This window comes from Puntigrus tetrazona, unplaced genomic scaffold, assembly GCF_018831695.1.
Source record: "Puntigrus tetrazona isolate hp1 unplaced genomic scaffold, ASM1883169v1 S000000005, whole genome shotgun sequence".
Taxonomy (NCBI): domain Eukaryota; kingdom Metazoa; phylum Chordata; class Actinopteri; order Cypriniformes; family Cyprinidae; genus Puntigrus; species Puntigrus tetrazona.
Window position 1 is genome coordinate 332,532 of NW_025047685.1, and position 15,205 is coordinate 347,736.

The 15,205-nt window shown below is 36.9% G+C and overlaps 1 protein-coding gene across 1 annotated transcript in view; it reads right to left on the reverse strand.

The window, feature by feature from the left end:
- The window catches only part of mpp7a (membrane palmitoylated protein 7a), a 91,703-nt gene extending 78,777 nt beyond the window's left edge, over positions 1-12,926 (reverse strand). Inside the window, exon 1 of the mRNA XM_043229448.1 lies at positions 12,712-12,926. The gene's annotated coding sequence lies outside the window, so the exon portion shown is untranslated. The remainder of the gene's footprint in view (positions 1-12,711) is intronic.
- Positions 12,927-15,205: the final 2,279 nt, after the last annotated feature.

The following is a 15,205-nucleotide window of genomic DNA, read 5'->3' on the forward strand; positions in this document are numbered from 1 at the left end:
TTTATTGAGTTTATAGATTGGCCTTTTCAGCAGTACTTCATAAGGAACAAACATCAGAGCATCTGAACTAAAGCCTGTAACTTTTTATAGAAACACCAAAACTAGAGTCTGGTTGCATGTGTATGTGAGACAGGGAGATACCACTCAGCACCCAATACAGAAACAAAAACATACAATTTACAAATAATTAGGCAAGATCAGACAAGATCTGATGACTAGTCACTTATATCATCTTGGCTCAAAGCTGAAACGCACATTAAGACAAGAGCTGGTATGTTCAAAAGTCAATAAAGAACCCAATAATAAGGTTGGTGTCATCAAGCAAAAAGTTGCTTCACAGTTTACTCTTCTTCGGAATAACATGCAATGACGTCACAAAATCAGTAAGACATAGAATTGTGGGACCAAAAAAAATGTGGACGATACACTTTAGATCCCCAAAAATGGAACGGAAAATTAAATCCACAAGCTGAGCACAACAATAAACTTGTCTACAGTGAAAGAGGGGCGCAATTTAGTTTCAGACCCTCTGAGGGCTCAAACTGGAACTCAGCACTGTGCCATGGGAAAAGCCCACAATAGTTCAGAACGCATAAATGAGGTCAAAACAGCAACATAACCTCTCTGATGTTATAAACCGGGACAGCGGTCTACAGTAGTGCGCTCTTATGAGGTGACTGTTAGAGAGCCTCATTGTCTAAACTGTGTGACAGAAAGGGAGCAATAGATGTGTGTGTGTTAGTCCCCCTTTCTTTATAATGGGCTCCTTTGTCTCAGAGAGGTTTAAACAAAGCGAGCACTGGCTGCAGGGAATTTCAGGGCCGCTGTCTTTTTTTTTTGAATGAGAACTACTCACCCAAATCTGAGCGGTAGAAAGTAACACAATCAGAGCTTCTCTTCAGCTTCACTTCCTTTCCCTCCCTCGCTATCCTCTCTTGCATTCTCTCGTTTCTATTGATTTTAATCTGTTTAGGCCCTTACAAGAATAGCATTGTCTTCTAGAAATTCACCCTTGTCCCCTGATCAGAGGGCCTGGCCTTCCTCACACCCATACTATCATTACACCACAATCACGGTCCTCCTTCTCTACATGTGCATGTCAGGTTTGGTGCCAATAATCCTCTTGACCATCCATGTTCATATAGGAAACAAAAACATGCATAAAACACTGAAGATATATGACTAACTTCTCATTTTTTAAAACCATAATAACCTTTAGCTGCAGTGTACAGCAGTCGCTAGCATTCATGGTGGAATTCGCGTTTACTGGAATTAAAATAAAAAGTTGTGAATTTATGTTTGGGGGAGAAAAAAAAAAAGAGCAGCAAGAGCAAGATGGATAGTTTAAAATGTCCCTTTAGAACAAACAATACCCACTTGCAAGGTGGGTTACAATCAAGGCTGCTATGTTTACTAGCAGTGATGCCTTTGTATGGTCAAAACAAGGAAAGAGTGAGGGGAACACTAATCCTTCATTCAATGATCAGCGTGCCCCGTGGAGTCCAGACCTCACACCTCAATGGAAAGCAAAGAGATCACTCTGTGGAATTAGAATCACAGTTTACTCACAGCTCATTTGACATTGCTGGTTCTTGCTTTAAAACTCTCTCTCTCTAAAAAAAAAAAAACATTCCCAACTGAAATGAAAATAGGTGAAACAAGTAAAAAATAAGTGAGTTCAGAAATGCAACCAGTAAAACAGACTTTGGGGCAATACTTCTAACTATCATAATAGTGCATAAAACAACTTTTCCTGTGGGACTGAAGTCTCCCATACTAAAGAGCAACTTGCAACCATTTAAGAGTATTTTAAGCCATTTATGGCACAAACTCAAAATGATAAATAAATGATTCACTGCAACTGCAGGAAAAACTGAAAAAGAAAAACCATTTTCATGAACTGTGGTAGATAAAACTCTCTAGCTGAATAATGCACTGTAAAGTTGGAGTGATACTGCGATAAATACATTGTGCTTCCCTTTCAACAAGGACTAAAACTATAGCAGTGGAATAAAATTCGCTAGATGACTTTCAGATTGTTTTTTTTATCCTAATGATGAATGATGAAAACATTAGCCACTTCTACATTTACAATTTTATGACTTTGTCATTCCGATTAAAAGGTTTAGTGGACTGGGGTGGAGTGGTTTGCGTGCGTTTGCTTAGAATAAATGGACTAATATTTTTATCCCTTGCAAACACAGACACATTCATAGAACTTATAGGCAATTTCAGTGTGTGTTTTCGTATATTAGACCATTTGTGGCATGAACACTTCTAAATTCAAGTAGACTGGAAATTATGAATCTGTATTAAATAATGCAAATGACAAAGGCAAATTCTGGCCAAGATGTTTATTTTCATTAAGCAACAATATCCCTGTACTGTCACCATTGTGTTATTTCTAAACTGAGAAGCTGTTTTCCACTCAGATATGGCAGTTCCCTAAAAAGCACGTTTTCGCTATTCTAATGCCTTTATAACTGCATAATTAAATTTATTACCTCATATTTCTTAGTCTCTACTTTAATTTCAGAATACCTCAAAAGTTTTTATGGTGTTTATATAGCAGAATTTAATTTTGTTTGGTTTGTAGAAAGCAAACAAAACCATGTATGTATATATTTATTTATAAATAAATAAAACCTTTTCACTTATCCCTTTCACTTTCCAGCTTGTTCTTTTTTGAACGGCACCTGAGGCTGGTATTATGAATACTTCCTCTGTCTGTTCGCCTCTTTAAGATGAATCGCATGACCAAATGTAAAATGTAAATGTAACAAAACATTATGCCTTTTGTTGCTTGTGCCACTGTTACCCGAGTACACAAGTGTCCTGAAATTACCTCAACACCCACGAGGCACCTATAGAGATAGATTTCCTGTGTTTGTGTGGCTGCATGCATTAATGACTGTAGCACTCCATGAAGGGCCTTGACGAGATTAAACCCTGTGAACGGATATCCGACTGGGGAAACCCTGCCAGGCCTTTCCCTTATCCTCTCCGCAAACCAGGGTTACCTGGTTATACAATCAGCTGAAAGAATCCTTTCCCTAACAAAAGGTAAACAATCGAATTTAAGGTCATTAACATTGCGGGTGAAGTCACCGTATAGTTGAATAAGTGTGCAACAAGTAAAGTTGACTATGAAACAAAAATCAGGAACAGCTTACAAAATAAAACATCATGCCTGGGCAGTGTGTACCAATGCTAAAAATCACTCAGAACAACAGATCATTTATAAATATGATCTGGAATTGTCCTGGAAGATTCACAAAAAGAAACTTAAATAGCTGGCAAAGACTAATCCAAGTCTGTCCAGACTGATCCAATTAGCTCTGCTCTCTCTAACACCAGGAGTAGAATTAGCAGGATCAGTTAGTAAGGTGCTTACCAGGATGTAATAAGCAGCTGAATGCTCTCCCCATGCTTTCATTAGCAATAGCAAAACATGCCAAAAGACATAAAGGGGTTAGACACAGGCCTTTTATAGGACATATCCTGTGTCCAAATGTGTACATCTCTGCTAAATAGAAGGTGAGAATAATTGTAAGTCACATGAAATGAAGATATAGTGTATTCAGGTTGATTTCAACTTCTTGGTTCACTTTTGATCAAATGTAGCATCTATTCTATAGCTATAGTTCTTTTTTAAGCTTGAATATAATCATAGAGAATTGCCTTCTAATAAGGCAAATGTCAGGTGTTTCTTTGCCTCTCTCCCCAGACACATCTGTTCTGGAGTGGTAGCTTGGCTAGCAGTATAAAAATCATTGTTAATAACAGTGGATTGCTTTAAGAAAGCAAAAAAAATACAAGCATTCGGGGTAATACAGCTCAACTGCTGAGGTGCTCCGAGGTTGCAAAAATAATCACAATCCATGCAGTTGTTTTAAAGCAGTAGATTGGTGTGCACGCTAATACAACATTCTCAGCAATATAATATATTTTGTGTGAACGGGCCTTAGGAGCAGGGCTTTGGTTTGTAAGAAACCTGAAAAGCAAAAAGGCACACACATACTGTTTGTCATCCACATTAACTCAAATAAGCCTTTCAGTTTTTAATAATACAATAGAGTCCCTTTGTCTGAGATACATAAAAGGGGAGCATATGTTTGCATGCACCTGGCAAAAGTAAACTACAAACATTACTTAAAAAATAAAAAAAAATAAAATAAAATAAAAAGGGCATGACAACAAATGACTCACTCTCACACAAACAATGGTTGAATCTTTCAGAACAGAAGGTCACATTCATATTAAAATAATTGTACAAACACACCTGCAAACTATTAGGCATAAATGTTGACTTTAAAACATCAACTATCTCTGAAAAGATCAGTAAACAAACAAACAAACAACTTGGCTCATTCAAATACTAAACTGTATACAAATTAATAACCAGACAACCATTAGTAGGCATGTGTCCAGTATTTCCAACCATTTCATGATGCTTTCTCTGTGTGACAAGTTTGAATAGTAACAATAATCAAAATCAATGTGTTTAGTTATAGACCTTATTTGAAGTCATAATAATCTACTTTGTTCATGGTAACACTGTAAAAAAAATATTTATTCTCAAATTAAAGCACATTAAACAAGACATGCAAATTAAAGAATCTGCAAAAGTATGACTAGGCTAAATGCACTAATCTAAGCATCTGTTTAACAAAGTAACCGTATCTCTTTAGATTATCTGGATTAAACTGCTCAATTCATACATATTCATTTTAAGAATGCCTTTATAACTTCTTAGGATCCTTTTCATTTTTGGTTACCTTTCAAATGGTGGGACAGAAACTTTATAACTATCTAACTGAACTGGAACCTAATAAGTGACGGATTTGGAATGCTCTACATAGAAACTCTGGTTCTCATGTAAATATAGCTCTGCATGCAAAGTGCACAACCTAACTTAATTGTTTTCAGTAGAGTTTGTCATTACCATACAACTAATAAAGTGAAACAAAGCATGAACTGCTTATGCATAAAAAGAAATATTTGGTATGAAAAAAGTAAAAAAAATTAAAAATAGACATACTGATTCAGTACTGATTGACTACCACCTGTAATTTTTACTTAACTTGTAATAGGGCCGGGCAATATGTTGCACAATATATTCATTCACATATCATCAGTAAAGCCAAAATGGATTTCAAACGGAGCGGCGGTTAATATACAGAGCCATGAGTCACTGACAAGCTACGCAATAAGGAGTTCAGTTTCTCAAATGAATCACCCGTGAAACTGATACAGCTAATCAAAGAACCGCCTTTACTGACGAGATGCGCATGAATATATTGTGCAATATATAGCCCGGCATTACTTGCATTCTCAGCAAATGACACATGCATTTTCATTTTTAGTAATTAATGCATCTTTATAATTTAGGGTATCTCAGAAAGCAGGATAATTCTGTTATAAAAACGCTGCCTATAAAAGTCTAGTAGAATTTCATGGTAATTTCAACACAATCACTTCATGTACTACAGGAATATCTAAAGCTATGGGCTAGTACAACTCTATCTGTCATTAATATGGCACATCTGTTAAGCAGAGACTCTGAATACGTTATGGATGTGGATGTTTTCAGCCAACAAGCCATAAACGGCATCTAAAAACAGGGTGACGGGATAAATCTAGTTTCAAATTACGCTGTGGCTCAACATTTGCAGCCTCTTCTCGGAACAGAGAGGAGCCATTTGTGCTCCCAATCCTGAAGGAAGCTCAAATATCACATAAATAAAGCATTACTCTTCTTTATATTTTTGGAAGGGAAGGTGGAAAATGGTTCAGACCAGATGATAAACTGCTCAAAGAATCTGGAAAATATAAACTTTGGTATATTTGTGGGCTTGACACAAGACATTTTTTCTCTCAACACCTTCTGGCTACAACTCCAAGTTCTTTTGAAGCATCAGTGCTGCCTGTCAGCTTTTATTAAGAGAGCAACTCAACAAAAATTGGCTTTTCAAACCAGATAAACCGATTCAGATTAATTAACTAATTAATTATAATTAACCAATCTGATTTAAAGCCACCGATACCGGAGTAGCAAGCGTATTAGAAATTCCCATACTTCCCAAACAGGCCTTCTTGATGTTGCAAGTTCACTTAACAACGAACAAATCTCCCAGTGAGAGGATACATTTATGCGGGATTTCATACTGTAAGAAAATCACATTACATGTAAAAATTATGCATTAGTCATTCAGTGTCACCATAAGAAACCACCAGCTGAATTGTTTTGACACCATAAGCAAGTCATTGGTATGTCTAATTGACCCTGAATGCCAAGGCCACCCTCATAAAGCTTAATAATCCTGTAACACACACCAACAATCCCTCACTTCCTCTCGCAGATTCCATGCTCATTAATTCACAAACAAATACTCAATGTAGGCATCATGTGGAAAACAGCAAGAAACTTGGCAACAGCGGACCGAGGGTCTATAGCACAGTTTTTGGCCTGGGGGTTTGGCTACTGTTGAACTCAAACCTGGGGTCTAGTGTGGGGGGTCTGGAGTGAGGCCCAGTGTTTTGAGTGAGATCTTAAAGAGCTGAGGCCACAGCCAAGAACCACTTCAGACAGCTGCTTATAACGAGAGGATTACCGACTGGCAGACAGAAAGGCACACACTAATTGCACAAACTTCCATACAGGCACATAGACAAAAGACACAAGACACACACACACACACTGACAGCATGTCTAAAGATTCAGAACTTGAAAAGAACCAGCAGACCACAGACAAAGACGAGAAGAATAAGACACCATGTGAAACGTTGCCAGTATTATTGTCAGTATTCCAAAGGAAATGCAAAAGCAGCCTGCAAACTTTAGCTGTGCAGGGATAAATCGCTGAAGACAGAAGAAGCTAGAAAGGGCTATAGGCATTACTGACATGTGTAGAAAAACATACCGTCAAAAATTAATGCTTCAAGTATTAATGGAGGATGTGCTGGATTTACGTTCACCATTTTAATATCATAATTTTTAAATAAACTGAGCTTGAAATACTAACACCAACAGAATTCAAGTCAATGCAAGTTGTCAATCATTTCAATCATGCACATACATTGTACTATTTGTTAAAATGTCGGAAACAAACACAAACTCTTAGGTGTTCTAATAATTAGACTAGATGATTAAAGAAAGTGATAATTATTAAATAACCCATTTTCAAAAACAAACCTGTGCAACGTTAAATTAAATACAACATAACGAGGGGTGAGAACCATAAAGACTTCAGTGACATTTCACCAATTTTACATTAGAGCCAAAACAAACATTTTAGCATAGTTTGATCTGACTTTGTCCACTCCTTATCTCCTGGTCCATGAACACTGTTTTGATGATATATCTGAATGAAACAAAAAGTAGATGGGCTGAATGAGATGCAAATTCAATCTCTGACAGCAAGTGGCTCTTATGAAACAGCAACGATACGGCGCTTCCTTGGAAAAGCTGTATCGTTGATCTAAACAAAGCAGAGCTTAAGCTCATTATGTATTATGTGGAGGTAAAATAACACAACACAAGAACTTTTCTGAAGACGGTTGTCCCAAAGATACATGCATATAAACTCCTTTCCCCCAAATTACTCTGTCCTAATGGAAGGTTATCATCTGAAGTGTTGGAGCAGGTTATGAACAGTGTCAGTGTCAGTGTCAGATGACCAGCAAACGAGCTTCCTCAGAGTCTGAACAGCAAACGTTGAAGAGAAATCATAACGAGACAGACCTGGAAGCCACTAATACTCAGATTGCATTATTCAGTGGAAAATTAATAGAAATTATTCTCAATTATATATGTAGGAATTTTTTTATGCTACACAGAAAAGTCATATAGTTTTGGAATGACATGAGGATGAGTAAGAATAGCGTGTGTGATCGTGAGAATGAGTATATATGAGTTTTAAATTTAAATTCTGGTTTCCCAGAAACCGTGGATTTTCACTGGTATCAGTACCGAATACAGAAATGTTGGTACAGTGACAACACTAGTAACTGGGTTATTTTAGTCTTGTTCCTTCATCACTAAATTATTAAAAGCAGTGCTGAGCAGAGAAGAGGTTGGTTATGGGAAAACTCTCATCAATAAATCAAACTGGGATACAACCACATGCGAGATCTCCGCTAGCGTTACAAAAGTCCATCCTAACATGCTAAACTCTCCTAAAGCTTCAACTTCCAGCAGAAAGTCTTGACGAGGAGTAGAACGATGCATCAGAAGAATCACAATCTACTGCTCTCCTTTTTAAGAGCTTATGGGTTGTATGAGTTGCATCAGCCTTCTTAAAGTCTCAAAAAGCACCTTCTTAATAGCCTTGCCTGGGCTCAGCTTTCACAGGAAGTGCTGAAGAGGCAGAGACATGACCGGTCCGCAGTACAGAAGCACATATATCAAGTAAAGTTCTAATGATGACCTTATAAGAGTTTAACCTTGTATGCTGCCTATTTTCTTGCCCTCCATGTGTTTGAGCTGACAGTGATCGATCTGAAATGCCCGTTAAACAGCAATAGCAGAGCATTTTTATGATCTGCAAGTACTAGTGTACAATAAATAACAGACATAGGATGGCCAGATGGGGAATACACAGCAGGTCTGTGGTGTAATGTACATGTCAGCAAAACTGAAGCACTGATTCAGATGCTGTATAATCTAAAAGCAGCAGTGCGCTCTGAAATGAACACCTGAGCTTTGACACACTACAAGATATAGTGATGACAAATGTACTATTGCTAAGAGCGCTCGGCTGAGAATGACCTTCAGATCACATTGTTTAAACAGCCAAACTGCCCGCTTACTTCCCCCTCTGTTAATGATGGGGAACCAAGGCCACCACACTTATTAAAACTTCCTTTAATAAAGGCAGAAAAATTCTGAGAATTAGACCATAACATTTTTTTAGTCACAGGACTCAAAACAGTTGACATCTAACTGTAGAAACAATGCATATACAAACAAATGGAAAAAAAGATACATAAAATATAAAAACAAAACAACAATTATACATTTTATTAAACTGCATATTAATTATATTGACAATAAAATTCTAAGTTTTCTGGGAACATGTAAACGGTTAAAGCTTTTCATTTTTGTAAATCTATCCATTAATTTGGATTGGCCTGAAAAATAAGAAATATATTGCACATTTAAAAAACAAAAAATATAATAGATTTAAATGTGAAAACATATACACATCTCACATAAACCATTAAATAAATATATTTTATTATTTCCATAATTTTTTTTATGGACCTGAAAAAAAAATTAATTTGGTATTTCTAGGGTTTCCCTGCCCATACAAACTTTATACTCAGACTTATTTTGAAGTTTCTGCAAATCTATTCATGACAAATAGTATAAACTGCCATTTAGAGCGGACGATAATTGCTACAGCTCAAAACTACTCGCATCACATTCCAAGACCTTTCTTCCCTCGGCTTCGACCTCACCATTACAGAAACAACAGCACTGGAATGTCAGTAATGCCAGGCCACACACTGGGCCAGCTAACACCCAGACATTAGACACCTGTTCTACTGAAGTTTAGAGGACTTCCTCCACAAACACACACAGTAGGAAATGTCACTAGTCTGGTAACCTATCAAGACTTCTGCACTCTTTCCATCTTTTATTTTGCACAGAGTAGGTTGTCGGACAACCTCAATAAATTGGCTAGTAGAGATGCACCGAAATTAAAAGTCTTGGTCAGAGATTTAAAAAAATTGCACCGAACAATTTTCCCTTCATCATATATTTTGCCATAGGATTTCCAAAAAAAAACTAAAACAATAATAATAATAATAATAATATATATATATATATATATATATATATATATATATATATATATATATATATATATATATATATATATATATATATATATATATATATATATATATATATAAACACTACAAAAAAGTTAAAAATATTTCCTTAGCATTTTTTTTATATACTTAACTATATCAGCAAAGTACAATTTAACTTAAGTTACAAAAAATATTTCTTAGCATTTGAGACCCCCTTCTTGAATCAAGCATGTATATAGTTTACTACACAAATAGAAGACAATTCTATAAAAACCATTGAAAAATATTAGAGATCCCAATATGAACACTATGTGTAAGGGTATATGTATTAATAGAGCTGTTATTATTATCGTCATCATCATCCTCCTCCTCATTATCATCGTCTTTTATTTTATTTATTTGTTTGTTACATGTTACCTAGAAGCTGATGAGTAACAGATTAGAGCAGGTCTGAACCCTGGTTAACAAGCAGATATATGCAAGCTCATGCAGCGCTGTTTGAATAGGCTACATGCAACCCTGTGCACATTTTAGAAAACATTACTGTCTGCAGTTAATTTAGTGTCTTCCTCTGACACTTTTACACATCTAACAAGTTTGCTGCATTATCCTATATTTGATCACATCATTGTTCAGCATAATTTATTTGGTCTTTCGCGTATTCCGAAAGAGGTTTTTTTTTTGAGAGAGAGAGAGAGAGAGAGAGAGAGAGAGAGAGAGAGAGAGAGAGAGAGAGAGAGAGAGAGAGAGAGAGAGAGAGAGAGAGAGAGAGAGAGAGAGAGAGAGAGAGAGAGAGAGAGAGAGAGAGCGAGAGAGAGAGAGAGAGAGAGAGAGAGAGAGAGAGAGAGAGAGAGAGAGAGAGAGAGAGAAGGATCATTTTCTGTTGAACGTTCTCTTCTGCTTGCATGTGGATTGCAGTTGTCTTAAACTTACATATGTCTCAAACCACCTCCTGATGTTTTCTACACTCAAATGCATCTTAGCATTTAAACACGGTTGTGACAGCTATCCAATCAGTTAAAATGCATCAAGTACAAGTGTAAATCTTCCAAGTTTGATGAATACAGTGAGAACAGTTAGACCCATAAACAGACCTCGAATAGTCTATTTACATCACCTCAGTTCAACCAACCAGTAATTTCTTCTCAACTTTAAATGGGCATGTTCATTTCATATTTCACTAATCCCACAGGACCTCCAAAGAACACATTCCCTAATGTCAGTACATATTAGACATGGAATTCAAAAGGAGTGTAGGGAATTCTCTGCATTCTAATCTCAGAATATCTTACCTCTGAGGACTTCAGTTAAAGCCTCAAGTAAGGCATTGTGTTCCCTCTCTTGTGTTTAATTACTTGCACTCTAAAAGGTTACAGCCGTCAAAAGAGGGAATGATCAGGACATGGATGGTAACATCAGCCTGTCAACTGACACTGCGAGACGACGAGTGAGAGAGAGAGTGTGTGTGTGAGTGTGTGTAAAGAGGTCAAGAAGAGGGGAGTCGGAGAGAGTGCAGACAGGGCACTTCTAAGCAGTGATATCTGACACAGCAGATCACAAGTCTCAAACAAACCACTGTCTCCAGCGTTTCCCACAGGGCTGCTGGGCTGCGAAAACTCTCAGTACCTAGCTGAATGAAGGTTAGAGCGCGTTCGTAATCATTTCATTACTCGAACACTTTACGATTACATGTTTGGTCTGGGTCAGAAAATAAATCATTGCGCCGTTTTTTCTGCTTTTACGTTTCATCGAGCTGTTCCTAAGGAAGGTTCCAGAGGGGGAGAACCTATCGAAGCCTCAAGGCCAAGTTATGAAAACATGCCATGAAACGCATAAAGTTTATTCCGGTTTCCATCGTTTCTCAGTTTTGCCAAGAACCCTTATCAACTAGGGTCAAGAAATGTTACAGACTGCAGCATGTCCAATACTAATCATGTGCACATGATCAGGAATGGCAAATAATACAATCTAGACTCATTATAACGGAGTATAAAAAAAAAAAGTCACACTGGAATATGGTAATATAAGATATGCAAAAAAAAAAACTAATTTGAAAAAAAAAAATTAACTTTGCTGTTATATACACATGCAAATTATGTAAATATTTATATGCATATACATTCATGCGTTTCTAAACCATTTTATATTATATTCTATTATGTTTAAATATTAATAACATTTTCTTAAATGTATTCAATCGTGTGTGTATAAACGTTTTGATGTTTATGTAAACGAATAAGAGTGAAGGGGAGGAAACTTTTTAACATTTACAAGCTTTATAAATTAAAAATATACACATTTACAGCAAGCAAATTACACAAGTTATTCTAACATACCTAATAAATAAATAAAAAACGAAACTAGCACATGGCTTCTCTAGCGGCCAGCCCAGAAGCAGCAGCAGCACTGGGTGAATTTAAATAAACGATCAAATACGCATATTCGCTTCATTATACTTAATAGAGCAGGTCAAGCCAACCCCAGCAGTTGAGCGCTTACGATGACTGAAGAGTCTGCCCTGTTGCTCAGGGCGAACCCAACCGGTGATGTCAGTGTCAAGCTCCGCGTCAACACCGCTGAAATAAAGCCGATCCCCTCCATGCATCGAGGACAGCAGCTCGTTTCAGCGTTTGTTTGTCCAGTTTAGCGCAACAGTCGGGTGCACTTGACACGGAGAGCTCGCGCTGTCAAGTGCACCGACCGTTGGCTCGAGCAAAACAGGACAAACAAAAACAATGAAAGAAGTCGATACTCGAGTTTTCAAAAGAACTTCCTTTGACGCTCCAGTCAGCTACTGAACATTTTACATTCTAGTCATGTTTGTGTATGAACAGCGCAGTAAATGTGCGGCTTGCGGTCTCGAAACAGAAGTAAGTTGTTATTACTCACTCGGGCAGTATATTGTGTTTGGGGAAGTCCAGTCAAGACGCCTTGTGGCTCTTGGGGAGTCACTCCTGAGAAAAAGTTACCTCCGCGTTCCTTTTTAAAAAGCAAAAATAAAGATTTTGAAGTAAAATATCCAAGGCTTGGAGTAGGTCTTCGAGTCCAAACTGTTTTTCTTTTCAGGCAAAACGCGTCGTACAATCTGCGTTCAACGAGGCAGGCGGGCGGGCGGAAGTAATCTTTTACTTGATTGGACAGTTAACTAAAGTAGGGCGGGATCAAAATGCGATCCTGCGATATCATTGGCGGTTACATAATCAATCATATGCCACACCTGCCCTTATTCTACGAAATTACGCTTTATTATAAGAGGTCTACCAGGAGACTGTATATGCGTAAATAAATCATGATGACACTTCTCATTGTTGTTGTTAATAAAATGGGGTAAAATTTCCAGAAATGAATTAATCGTTCATCTCTACACTTCAGACGACAGAACACCTGTCTTTCCTGTTCTAAGACACATGACCGCCAGTTTTTTTTTTCTATTTAAATATCGTTCCTATTGATCTTTAGTGACTTGATTTGATCCGTCTCGACACGCTAGTCCTTGTTATCTCATTCAGTGGCTTTCTCCAGTGAGGAAATTTATGTGACAGACTGGTTTGACAAGTTTGTGTTAGACAATGCCTCATGGCTGCAACTAATGTTCAGTCTCCACACAACAAAATGAAAATGTCCATTTGATCTGTTCAGAACAAAGAACTATATGCATTGTATAGGCAGTGACGCGTTTAAGAAAGAAAGAAAGAAAGAAAGAAAGAAAGAAAGAAAGAAAGAAAGAAAGAAAGAAAGAAAGAAAAGAAGGAAGGAAGCAATTGTTTACCACTTGAAAAAAGGGCAGTGAGCCAGATCTGCTTCTCATTCTGTCATGCGTACAGGGCCCAACTCTCAAACATAAATAATATACAATGTCGATTTAACACTTGAGTAATTAGGAAACAACGTAACGCCATTACATTAAGAGCTATTACTACAGCACCCCCTCGTGGTCGACATCAGATAAAGAACTACACACAATGTGAGTGGCCATTTCTACTTGTTCTTCATAATATAATTTAGGTTCAACCACGACATTATATTGAGATCAAATGAAATCAACTTACAAATGCAATTATAACTGCCTTGGTAAACTATGCACAAGATGCAGTTTAGCTGATTATTAACCAACAAAAGTATTCACGCAAAACAAAAATTAAAACATAAACATTTTACACCCTCCAGGTCACCCAAGATGTAAATAAATGTGTTTCTTCATCAAAAGAGCTTCTGTGAAATTTAATATCGCATTACTTGTTCGCGTACGGATCCACTAGAATGAAAGGGGTGCCATCAGATTGAGAGTCGTATCAGTTATTAAGCCATCCATTATTAAAAACTGTTGCTTCTGGCTACATGCGTCCTCTATTTATTGCTTTCTTTGATAGAAAAAATAATCTGAATCAGGAGAGAGCTATGCACAGATCAAGCACAAGCAAAACAGACATTTTTTAAATAAAGAATGAGAAGACATTTTTAAATAAATATGTCAGAGGATTTTAATGTGAGAGGACGACGGGATATTATTATGTTATTATTATATTTTATTGTTAGAAGTCTGTATTAGATGCATTGCATCAGCATATATAGCAAACCCCTAAAAGAATCGATTATACTAATCTACTCCGAACTGCAGGGATTCCTTTTCAACCACGGCATCTGATTAAGTCCCATAAAATGCTGAATACTAAATCAAAGTTCAGTTTGCATGACTTTTTCCCCACATGACTCTTCTAATCTTTTTGAAGCCTTTGTAGTACTTTCAGCAGATCGTTCAGCAAATTAACATTTTGGGGAGAACTGTGCCTTTGATCAAAGATTTATTAGTAATAACCTGACTTGTTCCTTTTTGCACCATTGCACAAATGAGTGAACCGTTTCTAGAAATTGTAATAAGCCACCGACAGTGCTGATGGGACAAAGGCCACAGACAATCACTGTGCTGATGCACCTGCTTCCATTGTTAGAATAAACAGTGCGTCTTCAAAAAGTGAACTAACGTGACATTGAAAGCTGAGAGGTCATGTAAAAGGTGCTTTCAGGGTATAAATAGGCCTGATAATTGTTTAATATATATAATATATATATTGATTTAAAATATTTGATTGTACTGATATTATTAGGAGAATGAGAATATGTACGACCTGCATACAAACTGCCGTCCACCACACTCTCCACATCACATTTGACAGAGCTGGCACAAATTTGCATGGAAAACCAAACCAAAAAAATCCAGTCTAAACATGGAGAGACATAAACAACCCCCACCAAAAGATCCTCACAGCTGTAATTGCAGCATTGTCGTGTTTAAAGCTAGTTCATGTTAACTTTGTTTTATGTTAAATGAACAAAACATGAAATTTGTACCATTTAACAAAACATTTTTCAATAGGCCCAGGTA